Source organism: Lathyrus oleraceus, chromosome 3, assembly GCF_024323335.1.
Source record: "Lathyrus oleraceus cultivar Zhongwan6 chromosome 3, CAAS_Psat_ZW6_1.0, whole genome shotgun sequence".
Taxonomy (NCBI): domain Eukaryota; kingdom Viridiplantae; phylum Streptophyta; class Magnoliopsida; order Fabales; family Fabaceae; genus Lathyrus; species Lathyrus oleraceus.
This window is the reverse complement of record NC_066581.1, coordinates 99,312,509-99,325,390: the sequence shown is the minus strand read 5'-3', so window position 1 is coordinate 99,325,390 and position 12,882 is coordinate 99,312,509.

Genomic DNA, 12,882 nt, shown 5'->3' with positions numbered 1-12,882 from the left:
TATAAAGTTTTTATAAATGAAATTCTTAATTTATACTCTTAGAACACAAGTTAGTATTACCCTTATCATAATAATAATAATAATAATAATAATAATAATAATAATAATAATAATAATAATAATAATAATAATAATAATAATATATATGATATTCTCCATATATTACAAAAGCTTCATTTATGATATTTAATTATTTAATATATGATTTAAAATTAAAAAACTTTAGATGTATTTTATAAAAAAAACTATACTACACCTTTTTTTTATTATTATTATCCTCTTCTCTCCCTCTGTTGATTATTTGAAAATTTAGTGTTGTTAGTAATATTAAATTTTTTGCTCGGAAGCTCTTCCTGAATAGACTTTCATCTATAGATAAGTTTGCAGAGGTGTTATGAAGCATGCCATTCATGGAAGAGGAAGAGAAAAGTTTCAATATTGATCCAGATATAAAGAATATTACAAATGAATGAAAAATATCAGAGGTGGTTACAAATATATATACTACCATCTCACTAAGATTAATATATAATAACATATATTTCTAATAGTTCTCCGCAAGTTAAAAGGTTTTCACAACACTATCAAAACTTAAAAAGAATAATACCTCAAATTAAAAGAAAATACAAGTGAAGCCAAAAAATACATATGTCAAGATCAAATCTTTAAAGGCAAAAGTTTAATCATTAAGTAGAAACCACAACTAAAGACTTAGCCTCTTAATAGAAGAACGAAAAACGAAAGGTTAACCACCATATGGTAGAAGCACAACAACAAAACCAACAAATGACACAAAACTTAACCATCAAAGATTACAAGTATATATACTACTATCTAACTAAGACTAATATGTAATAACCTATATTTCTAATATAAGATGTGTTTAATGGTCTTCATAAAGTTGTTTTCCCTCTTTGTCTGGGCCTTAAAGAATCTCACATTCATCAGTTTCTCCTTGTCCCATTGTTGTTTGTGTTTGACTTCAAATTCTGGATTGGATCGGGATCCAAGGGATGTCCCAATCTTCCTCTTCTATAGATCTTTTGATCAATTTTAGAAGGCTCTTGAAAGTAAAAATCAAGAAAAATTCGGCATGATATTTTGATTTGCAATTTCTTGAAGTATTTGATTAGTTAGAAATAAGACCATTTTTAAAGGAGAACTTTTAGGTGTGATAGGAAATTATGATCACTGATTAAACTCTTTCTTAGAATTTGTATGATGATATATCCAAATGTCATGTAGTATCTAATATGTCAAATTGATTTTATAATCTTATAGCTTGTATTAGCTCTATTTAGTGAGATTGCTCATTTTGCCTTCTTCTTCTCTCTTTGTATTAGGGTTGAGTACCCCTTGTACTCCCATTAATACAATTCTCTTCTTTATAAAAAATAATAATTCTTTAAAAAATATATTCACTCATCCCATCGTTAATCTTGATATTTGTATTGCTCTTTGTTTTCATAATTATTAGATAGATTGTGCTTGTATTATAAGGTGCAAAGTTATAAATTATATATTTATAATCAATTTCATTTAAACACTTAAGCTTTTTTGGAATAGAAAAAAATTATTTTAATAAAAATTGTTGTCACAAAAATTACAATAGATGTTGCTAGTCTACTTGTTTAGGGTTGTTTAGGGTTGCAAGAAACATACATATTTTGTGTGTAATAAGTGAAGGATCATTTTCTAAACTTTGGGCAAGAATATATATATATATATATATATATATATATATATATATATATATATATATATATATATATATATATATATATATATATATATATATATATATATATATATTATGCTAATGTGGACCTTCTTGTTTTTATGAAGGTGTAATTTAGCAACATGCACTTTAGGATATATTTAACGATTTTTTTTGTTAAAAACTTATTAAAATATACATTCTAAAAAACACTAATGTGTTTGTATTAGCGAACCCATACGGGGTTTGTAACATAGACCTACTTGTGTTTATGAAAATATGTCTTAGGAACATGCACATTATGGTACATTTAATATATTTTTAGTTAAAGATTGCTAAAATACACCATCTTAAAAACAAGTAGATTTACGTTAGTAAAACCTCACACACACACACATATATATATATATATATATATATATATATATATATATATATATATATATATATATATATATATATATATATATATATATATAAGTCTTCATGGGATGAATTGTGGGAGTATTGAATGAAAGTGCTGTCACGTTATCATATGATATCATTTCTTTGTTTTGATGTTTTTGCTAATTTTAGTGTATATGGTTATTCTTTTATTTGTAATTTGCTTATCATTAGTATTCTTTTATTCGTGTGTTTGTATTTCATTTGCATTTGAGTTTTATTGTATCTGCTTTGACTATTATTGTTGTACCATTAAGACCCTTCATTACTCAATAAAATTAGAATGTTAATCCATGATAGTGTTTCTTTTGTAGTCTAGCAGATTGTTGTCTGATCCTTTCATCAATTATTGCTTGAATCACAAGTTAGAACTCTTAGATCAAGATGTTAAGTAATTTGATTTGAAGCAAGTGTTAAGTGTGACTTAAATCAAAGACTTAATGAAAATTGGGATTTTCCTCTAGATGATTTGATTCAAATCAAAAAATGAACTTGACTCGAATCACAACCTCACATGACTCGAATCATGTTGTAATCTTGACTCGAATCACAACTCTCCATGAAGCTAGGATTTGACTATGTTTAAATTGACTCGAATCATGAATTTAACTTGACTTGAATCATGATTTCTTCTTGACTCGAATCATGATTTCTTCTTGACTCGAATCATAGCTTCATAAATACAATTTTTCATCTTAGATTAAAAGAGTTGTTTCTTTGATCCAAATAGGTAGTGTGAAAACTATATGGGTGAAACCCATAGAGACAAATTGTCAATTTGTCTTCTCTTCTCTAGTGTGTCTATTCTAAGTGTAATACCCCAATTTTGACCCTAAGTCCCTCATGCAATCTCATCATATGCATTAGCACTGGGATCATACCTTGGCATCCTTCTTACCCCTCTTCATTGGGTTTGTTTTGGGAGATATCACCAAGCACCTTGTGATTGTATCATACTTGTATTTTATCATTTTACTAACCAAAATACCAAAAAATATGTCTTTGCATTTGCCTAACTCTTTTGTAGGTAGGGCATGATCACCCTTGATCTATCAAGTTCACATCTAGGGTTTAAGACCCTCATTGCCAAGAGCACAACCAAGGAATGATCCACAATGACTCTAAGCATCATGTATGAGTCCCAATGATCTCTACATGTTATTTTTATCAAGCATTCTTCAAGAGTTTGGAGTTGATTTGTCTTGGAAACCCTAGTTCATCTAGGTATCTTGAGTAACTTCTTCAACAAGCTTTTTCACCAATTGATCAAATTTCTCAAGGGGAACTTCAAAATTCATCATCTTATGCATATATGAGCTACCATGAGCCTAAAAAGTCAAGAGAATTTCAAGTTAGCAAGTTGGTTGATGGTGGTTGGCCAAATGAATTCTTCTGATCAAAACTGGGTCCCCCTAGACCATATCTCCTATAATTTTTATCATATGAAAATGATTACAAGAGAAAATTTACTCTAAATGACATTCCAAACAACTTTCGTGTTGAGGTCTAGATCTAATTTTGCTTGGAAAGTCATTTTCTATGTTGAAATATTATAGGTCATTTTGTCTAAACCTAATTTGAAAGTCAACTTCCCAAGGCCATAACTTGCTAAACTTTATGAGATGAAAGATTTCCAAGTTTCATAATAAAATTCAAGATGTCTACTTCAAATTTGATGTTTGTAGTGAGAGCTAAATCAACTTTTATGAGCATGTGATATGAGGATACATTATAGGTCATTTTGGACCAATACCATTGAACAAGTGATTTTCCTCAACTTAAAAAACCCATAACTCACTCATACCAAGTCCAAATGATGTCAAATTTGTGACCATTTTGAAGGTTTTTGAAATATCATAACTTTTATGAAGAAACGTTTCTCATTTGGAGCTTACATAAAAAGTTAAGCAAGGTGGAATGATTGAACATGTGAATTGACACTTAGAAAATATTTTAACATGTTGAAATTTCCAAACTTCCACCTCAAAATTCACCATGATACAAGTTCCAAATTGAAAATTGTTCAATATAAGAATTGTTCCTCTTGATCTAAGCTTTCCAAAGAGTCCTAATTCATTCATTTTGGACAAATTTTGGGGGGTCTGCGTATGGCTTAAATAAGGATGTATCAGTTGGCAAGATTCATGCTTTAAATATTCAAATAACTTTGCCTTGCAATCCAAGCTTCATGCATACCTCATTTCAGTTGATTGTGGACCTTTTTGCATTGTTTCATGGGCTTGCACACACCCATGCAAGCATGTACATTGCATTGCCTATTTTGGAAGTAATTTTAAGTGTGCAAATAACACTTCCCATTTGCTATAAATAGAGGTCTAAGGCTTCAGTTTGAAGGACTTGACGCGGCAGCTTTGAATCCCTAGCTCCAAACCCTCACCACTCAAAGGAAAACCTAATAAATTTCAATTGAAATTTGAGTTTGAATCTCACTGTTTGGAGATTCAAAAACTCCAAGATCCAAAGCTTTACATTACTCTTAAGCCACTTCCCCCAAGTTCCATAAGCAAGATCAAGCACGAATTGAAGCAAGAGAGATTCATTTCTGCACATCATTGAAGGTATTTTTCCATATTTTTCTTCTCTTCGATTCTCTCTTAATTCTCATCAATTCTCTTAGATCCTTGGTTGTCTGAAGTCCTACCAATGTAGGAAAGAAGATTGAGTTGCTTTGAGGCTAAATCGAAGCAACTCAGTTGACACACCTCAAAATTCAACTCCATGTATCTCTCTATATATTTGGAGTTAGGTTAAATTGAGGTGATATTCGTGATCTACACCATTTTTTCTTTAAGATCATGTCCTCTTTTTTCATTTATAATATGGTGATGATTGAACCAGTCCGGCCAGGGTCGTCGGAGAAGATGACCGGCCTTTGGCTCCGGCGATGAGCTGGAAGTGTTCAGAGCCATTGATTTGTTTTAAAATGTTTTAATCTGGAGTGCCCATTGTGATTACCAAACGTGTGGAATATTGACTAGCGCGCACCATGGAACACGCGGTCTCCACCACTTGATCTTTGGTGTTTTGATGAGGTTTTAGGAAATTGACCAACCATATTTAATTTAATGCATTATTTTTAATATTTTTAATTGATTTAATGTCAAATTAATTGTGTAGAGCCATTCTAATTGCCTTTGTGAGTTTGACTTGTGTGGTTGGGCCTTGGTCAAGGTTGATTTGACTTTATTAGGTTAAGATCATTGGATTTAGGGGATTGACGGAATGTGCATTCCATCTCCCAAAATGAATGAATGATCTTAACTTGATAAAAGTCCTCCTTTGTCCAATTTGAGTTTGATCCATTTCCCCTCCCTCTTAAGCTCAATCCCATTCTCTTCTCATTCATTTCATGGACCTATGATATATCCATATCCTAAGGCTAGTTGATTGCAAAATCAACATAAGTATGGATGAGATTAGGTCCACCCCACTTTGCATATTCTTTTTGTGTGTGGTATGTTTCATGAGCATAGTTCATCATATTATGTCTCTAACATGCATTAACACCAAAATTCTATTGCCCGACCTCAAATAGTTGTGACTTCTACATAAGTCCAATTACGATTGCTTAACATAGCGCTAAATTTTGACACAAAAGGCATAACATTCTAGTTAGTGAGGTTGTAAGTCTCCCCTCTTTCATGGTATTGTGTGGAAACTTGGCCTTTTTTCCTTCCTTTGGAAGATGTCTTGGTTCAAGGATCCATGCTTGTGATAAATGGGTTAAGTGTTCTCCAAAGAATGACTTAAACAAAAGAGCAAAAGCAAAAGAAATACTAACTTCTAACTTATTAACAACTAACATTTAATTTCAAGTCCTTTATTTTAATGTACTTTATTTTTTAAACTTTATTCATTTGCCATTATTCATATCATTCTAATTGTTTATGTTAATGTCATTTTCACTTTGTCTACTTGGATCATATTTTGTGATATATTTTGTTTGTGTATATTGTGTTTGTTTGTGTGGTCTTTGACCTCTAATGTACATAATAAGAATAAAAACCCTAAAAAATATCTTGTGTGGACTGTTCGTTTGATTTGAGACAATTGGACTTAGAATTTAGGCAACACTCCCTATGCAAAGGACTTGGCCAATGCCAACTTTCATGAAACCAAGTGCTTGAGAATTGAAACTTCATCTGATGCAATATTGAAGATCCATTTGAATTCATCTGCAACATGATCATTGTGAAGCTGTTATTTTGAACCTGTGACTTATGCCATCTTGGAATTCATCTGCTACATGGGCAAATTTGAAGAAGATTATGGAGTTGCTAAGCTTGGATGGGGATATCTTTATTTGATAGCTTGCTCTTCAAGTTGATATTTTATGCATTATTTGTTGCTTGATTCTAAAGTCCAAGGGAATTGTAGATTTCTATATGACATTCTTGTTTATTGGATTGCAGCCCATTGGTCAGATCTTTTCAACTCTCAACTTTTAAATTTGTGCTTAGGATTAGTCTCTTTATCTCTTCCCCATTTATTTAATTTAAAAATCTCTCCCTCCTTTTAAAATCTTCTTTGCTTGTGTCTATTTTCTAAACTTTGACCTTATTGCAAGCTAGAAACTTTGGCCTTATGCCATTGTATTTTTCAAACTCTTTTCTTAATCAAACTTGTAAATAAATTTAACTATAATTGAATTAAAATTTTCAAAAGCCAAAAAGAACTAACACTCATTCAAATCATTTTAGGCCTTTGTGCCTTTCGAACTTAAATTTTTTATTAAAAGCAATGCATCCTCTTTGAAATTGATACCACGAACTACGAGGTTTTGATCCCTCATTTTATGTTGGTACGTAAGCACAAGTACGAAGGTCTTGTCAAACACAAAAATATAATTAATAAATTCTTTTCTCATCCCTCCATTCTATTTGTTTGCAAATATCATTTGTACAAAAACACATATGCACACAAGAAAGGGCTCCCTAGGAGTACCTATGACACTTTGGGTGCTAACACCTTCCCTCTGTGTAACCAACCCCCTTATCTGTAATCTCAGGCATTTTATTATTTTTGATTTGAAAACTTCTTATCTTTTGGGTTTTGTTCGTACTTTTCCCTTTTCCCTTGGAAACAATAAAAGCGCGGTGGCGATTCTTGTTTAATTGATGTCCAGCTTATCCATAGCTTGATGATCATGAATTTACCGCTATACTAAGCACCTTCAATATTTCTCTTGTTTTTTATAACAACTTCTTGAGTGTTAATTCATGTCAGATTCACTTTGTTTTTGTTAGACTTTGTTCTTGTGTAATTTATTGTTGTTTGAGGGAAGTTAGAGAGAGTGAGTTGATTAATCTTGTAAGGATTCATGGTTTATCAAGCTCATGATATCCATAAGAAACAAGACCCATTTTATCAAGAAATTTGAGAGAACCTTATGTGTATGTGTGTTCTTAATTCACCTACATGTAATTCCTTGATTAACACATTATGAAATAGAGTGCATGTGAGATTCCATATTTTTCAAACAAATTACAAGTTTCTCTTAATCCATATGAAATAGTGACATGATTTTCATTGCATCATAAAACGAGTTCTCCATCATAAAAGTTTATACTTGCAATTAGAAGGTTGAGAAGAGATTTGAAAGCTTAACAAATAGAACACAATAAAATACACATTATTTTGTAACAAGTCTGTCAAACAGAATCGAAACCCGTCCACTTGGATTATAATTATGTTGTTTTACAAATTAAACTAACTAGATTTTATTGTTTTTTTAAAAATAAAATTTGACGTTTATTTACATATTTAAACAAAAAATGAAATTTCATAGGCATCCAAATAGCTAAAATCAGATAAAGACAAAAAATTAAAAGAAAAGTCAAACAAGTATTATTCAACCTTTTTAAAAAAATTAGAAAAAGTATCCCCCATGATGAACCGAGCCCCATTCAAGGTCAAATGCAACATCTCAATATCCTTATAGAGTCTTCTTCTTTGGTCCAAAGTATTCAGAGCATAGACAACAGTACACCAAGTTATAAAATAACCATTTTGGTAGTATAACCTACAATGAATGAGTTGGTCAGTGCAAGATTTAAACTTCACCTTCACTTTATTCTCATCCCATATAATCCACACTCTACCATTATTATGATGAGAAATTTTTTCCATAAATTTCCATCTATGCCCCATTTTATTCCTAATGTTCTATGCTTTAAGAGGCTTAACTCTTGTTTCCACAAGAATGGCAAGATCGAGTTTCATGCTATTGAGATGGGAGAAAATATCTCTGCATTTACCTGAGTTATTTACCCCCCTAACATTCCATGACACAAATCATAAACCTATGAGGTTACTGACACCAGGGTCATCCCAAATCTCTAATATCTCAAATCCATTATGGTAGTTAATCTTAACTATAGTTTTAAGCTTGGTAGGTTCATAAACAACATTTTTACCTTTATTTTTCCAACTTCTTATCACTTGTGTCCAAGAGGTGCTAGTTTGTCCATGTTATTGTGTAGGAATCTTAATCTCAACTTCATTTTGGCTTTCAGTAGATGGCTTACTCCCATTCTTAGCAGCTTCCTTGATTCTCCATGTTTTATTGACCTTGCCATTCTGATTAGTGCATTCGTGCCTTGCCTTTTGGCATGTGTCACAATACTTTGGCTTCCACTCAAATTCAACTGGTTGATTGAATAGTTTCCCATCACCATCCTTTATCATTATGTTCACCCTCTGCTTTTGTGTTATATCAACTTCTACTAAAATTCTCGCATATGAGACACGAAGTTTATTAACTGTGCACTCATCAGTAAACAATGGTTTACTAATCACACTTCCAATCTTACCCAAGATCTTAGCTCCCCATAGGTGAAGAGGGAGTTAAGGTAGCTTCACTCAAATTGCCAATGTGCACAAGTTCCCCTTTTGAAATTAAAATCAGAGCTCCACTCCCTCAAAATCATAGGAACATTGTGTATGGTGTAGGGACCCTTCATGAGCACCATATTTCTATCATTTAGAGACTTGAATATCAATATAAGGTAACCTTCTTCATATTAATACATGTTGTGCAATTGAATAAAGTTCCAAATTTTTGTCATGATTTGTTTGACAACGTTCATGCTAAGATATTTCCGTAGGGCGTACATGATAAGAGTTGAATCCCAGTACTTCATTTTTGATGCCACATCATCTTCTTCAATTTCAACTTGATATTCACCATCCACGATTTTGGGAGCAATGAATTCAATGGTAAGCCCATTTTTTGGAATTCGATTCCCACTGATAACATCAACCCAAAGTTTCTTAGGAGAACCTTATGAATCTTTAGGTTCGCTCTTTAGACCAAGATCCGAGTTACCTTCTAGGGTAACCATTCCTTCCTAAATGTTTTCTTCTACTTGCTCCTCATTCTCTATCTGCTTACCCTTAGTAGTGCTACTTAGATCCATTTTCCTTTCCGGTTCCAAGGGGTTCATCGTAGGTGAAGACACCTTTTTCTTTGGTCGTCCTCTTCCCCGCGCCATTCTCCAATGTTTTAAAGCTCAATGAAACCCTTTCTGAAAATGGTCCCTAACCCTAAAGCTAAGACTTTAAACCATTTTAGATCAAGATTTCCTTTTAATCTTTAAGAAAAGTGAAACCTGATTCGTTCGCCAGAGTTCTCCTCCACAGTAACAGAGATCACTACTGTTGGTCGGAAATCGCCGGAGCCTTCACTTTAATATTTTAATTTTGTTTCAATTTTTTGTTTTACGTTTTATGATATTTAATATTATTAATTTATTGAGTTAATTGCAATTTTGGTCCCTCTATTTTGTCTTTTTTGTGGGTTTTGATCCTCCCATTTAAAAAACAACGATTTTGGTCCCTTTTTTAAGTTTTGGATTGGATTTTGGTCTCTTTTTGGAGAATAAACTCAAACACAAAAACTTAAAAAAATGGTTCAACAATGTAATTTTTGAAATGAGGGAATCAAAACCCAAAAAACTGTACAATAGGAGGACCAAAATTGCATATAAATATTTATTTCATATTTAATAAATTATTAATTACATATTTTAAATTTATGCATAATATTTTTACATGTTTATTTTAAAATATCTAATACATACTATTTATAAATAAATTTTTATTACACAATACATGAATAAATAATATTTTATGATTAATCATTTTAAAATTAAATTTAAATAATGATATATATATATATATAAAAGTTGTTTTCATAAATTATTTTGAATAGTTTATAGAAATAAATTTTTAAAATTTATGAAAAATATTATAAATCATTTTGATGAAGTCTCTAAAATATTAATACAAAATTTATCTTAATAGATAAATTCAATTAAATCTATTCAAATAAGTTCATATACAAATGCTTTTCTTTATGATAATAATAATAATAATAATAATAGTAATGGTAATGTTAATTTGTGTCATAAGGACACAAATTAAGAATTAAATGAAGAAATATTGTTATGAAAATTGTGTATTAATTTTAATAAAAATATAATATAAAGTTTTTATAAATGAATTTCTTAATTTATGCTCCTAGAACACAAATTAGTATTACCCTTATCATAATAATATATATATATATATATATATATATATATATATATATATATATATATATATATATATATATATATATATATATATATATATATATATATATATATATATATATATATATATATATATATATATATATATATATATATATATATATATATATATATATATAAAGACACACACGTATATTACAAAAGCTTCATTTATGATATTTAATTATTTAATATATGATTTAAAATTAAAAAAAAACTTTAGATGTATTTTATAAAAAAAACTATACTACACCTTTTTTATTATCATTATCCTCTTCTTTCCCTCCGTTGATTATTTGGAAATTTAGTGTTGTTAATAATATTAAAGTTTTTGCTCGGAAGCTCTTCTTGAATAGACTTTAATTTAGAGATAAGCTTGCTGAAGTGTTATGAAGCATGTCATTCATGGAAGGAGGAAGAGAAAAGTTTCAATATTGATCCAAATAGAAAGAATATTACAAATGAATGAAAAACATCATTTTAACGAGGTGGTTACAAGTATATATAGTAATATCTCACGAAGACTAATATATAATAACATATATTTCTAATAGTTCTCCGTAAATTAAAAGGTGTTCACAACACTTCCAACTTAAAGAGAATAATATCTCAAATTAAAAGAAAATACAAGTGAAGCCAAAAAATACATATGTCAAGATCAAATCTTTAAAGGCAAAAGCTTAATCATTAAGTAGAAACCACAACTAAAGGCTTAACCACTTTATAGAAGAACGAAAAACGAAAGGTTAACCATCATAAGGTAGAAGCACAACAACAAAACCAACAAATGACACAAAACTTAACCATCAAAGATTACAACTATATATACTACTATCTCACTAAGACTAATATGTTATAACCTATATTTCTAATACAAGGTGTGCTTAATGGTCTTCATAAAGTTGTTTTCCCTCTTTGTCTGGATCCTAAAAAATCTCACATTCATCTGTTTCTCCTTGTCCCATTATTGTCTGTGTTTGGCTTCAAATTCTGGATTGGATCGGGATCCAAGTGATGTCCTAGTCTTCCTCTTCTATAAATCTTTTGATCAATTTTAGAAGGCTCTTGAAAGTAAGAATCAAGAAAAATTCGGCTTGTTATTTTGATTTGCAGTTTCTTGAAGTATTTGGTTAGTTAGAAATAATACCATTGTTAAAGGAGAACTTTTAGGTATGAAGGAAATTATGATCACTGATGAAACTCTTTCTTGAAATTTGTATGATAATATATCCAAATGTCATGTAGTATCTAACATGTCAGACTGATTTTATAATCTTATAGCTTGTATTAGCTCTATTTAATGAGATTGTCCATTTTGTCTTCTTCTTCTCTCTCTGTATTAGGATTGAGTATCTCTTATACTCCCATTAATACAATTCTCTTATTTATAAAAAATAATAATTCTTCAAAAAATATATTCTCTCATCCCATCGTTAATCTTGATATTTGTATTGCTCTTTGTTCTCATAATTATTAGATGCATTTTTCTTGTATTATAAGGTGGAAAGTTATAAATTATATATTTATAATCAATTTTATTTAAAGAGTTAAGCTTTTTTGGTATTGAAAAAAATTATTTTAATAAAATTGTTGTCACAAAAATTACAATAGAAAGTGATAGTCTACTTGTTTAGGGTTGCAAGAAACATGCATATTTTATGTGTAATAAGTGAATGATCATTTTCTAAAATTTGGGGAAGAATATATATATATATATATATATATATATATATATATATATATATATATATATATATATATATATATATATATATATATATATATATATATATATATATATATATATATATATATATATATATATAGTTTGCTAATGTGGACCTTCTTGTTTTTATGAAGGTGTAATTTAGCAACATGCACTTTAGGGTACATTTAACGATTTTTTAGTTAAAAACTTATTAAAATACACATTCTAAAAAACACTAATGTGTTTGTGTTAGCGAACCCATGTGGGGTTTGTAACATAGACCTTCTTGTTTTTATGAAGATATGTCTTAGGAACATGCAAACACACACACACGCATGCACACACACACACGCACGCACGCACGCACGCACGCACGCACGCACGCTCGCACGCACGCACACACACACACACTCACA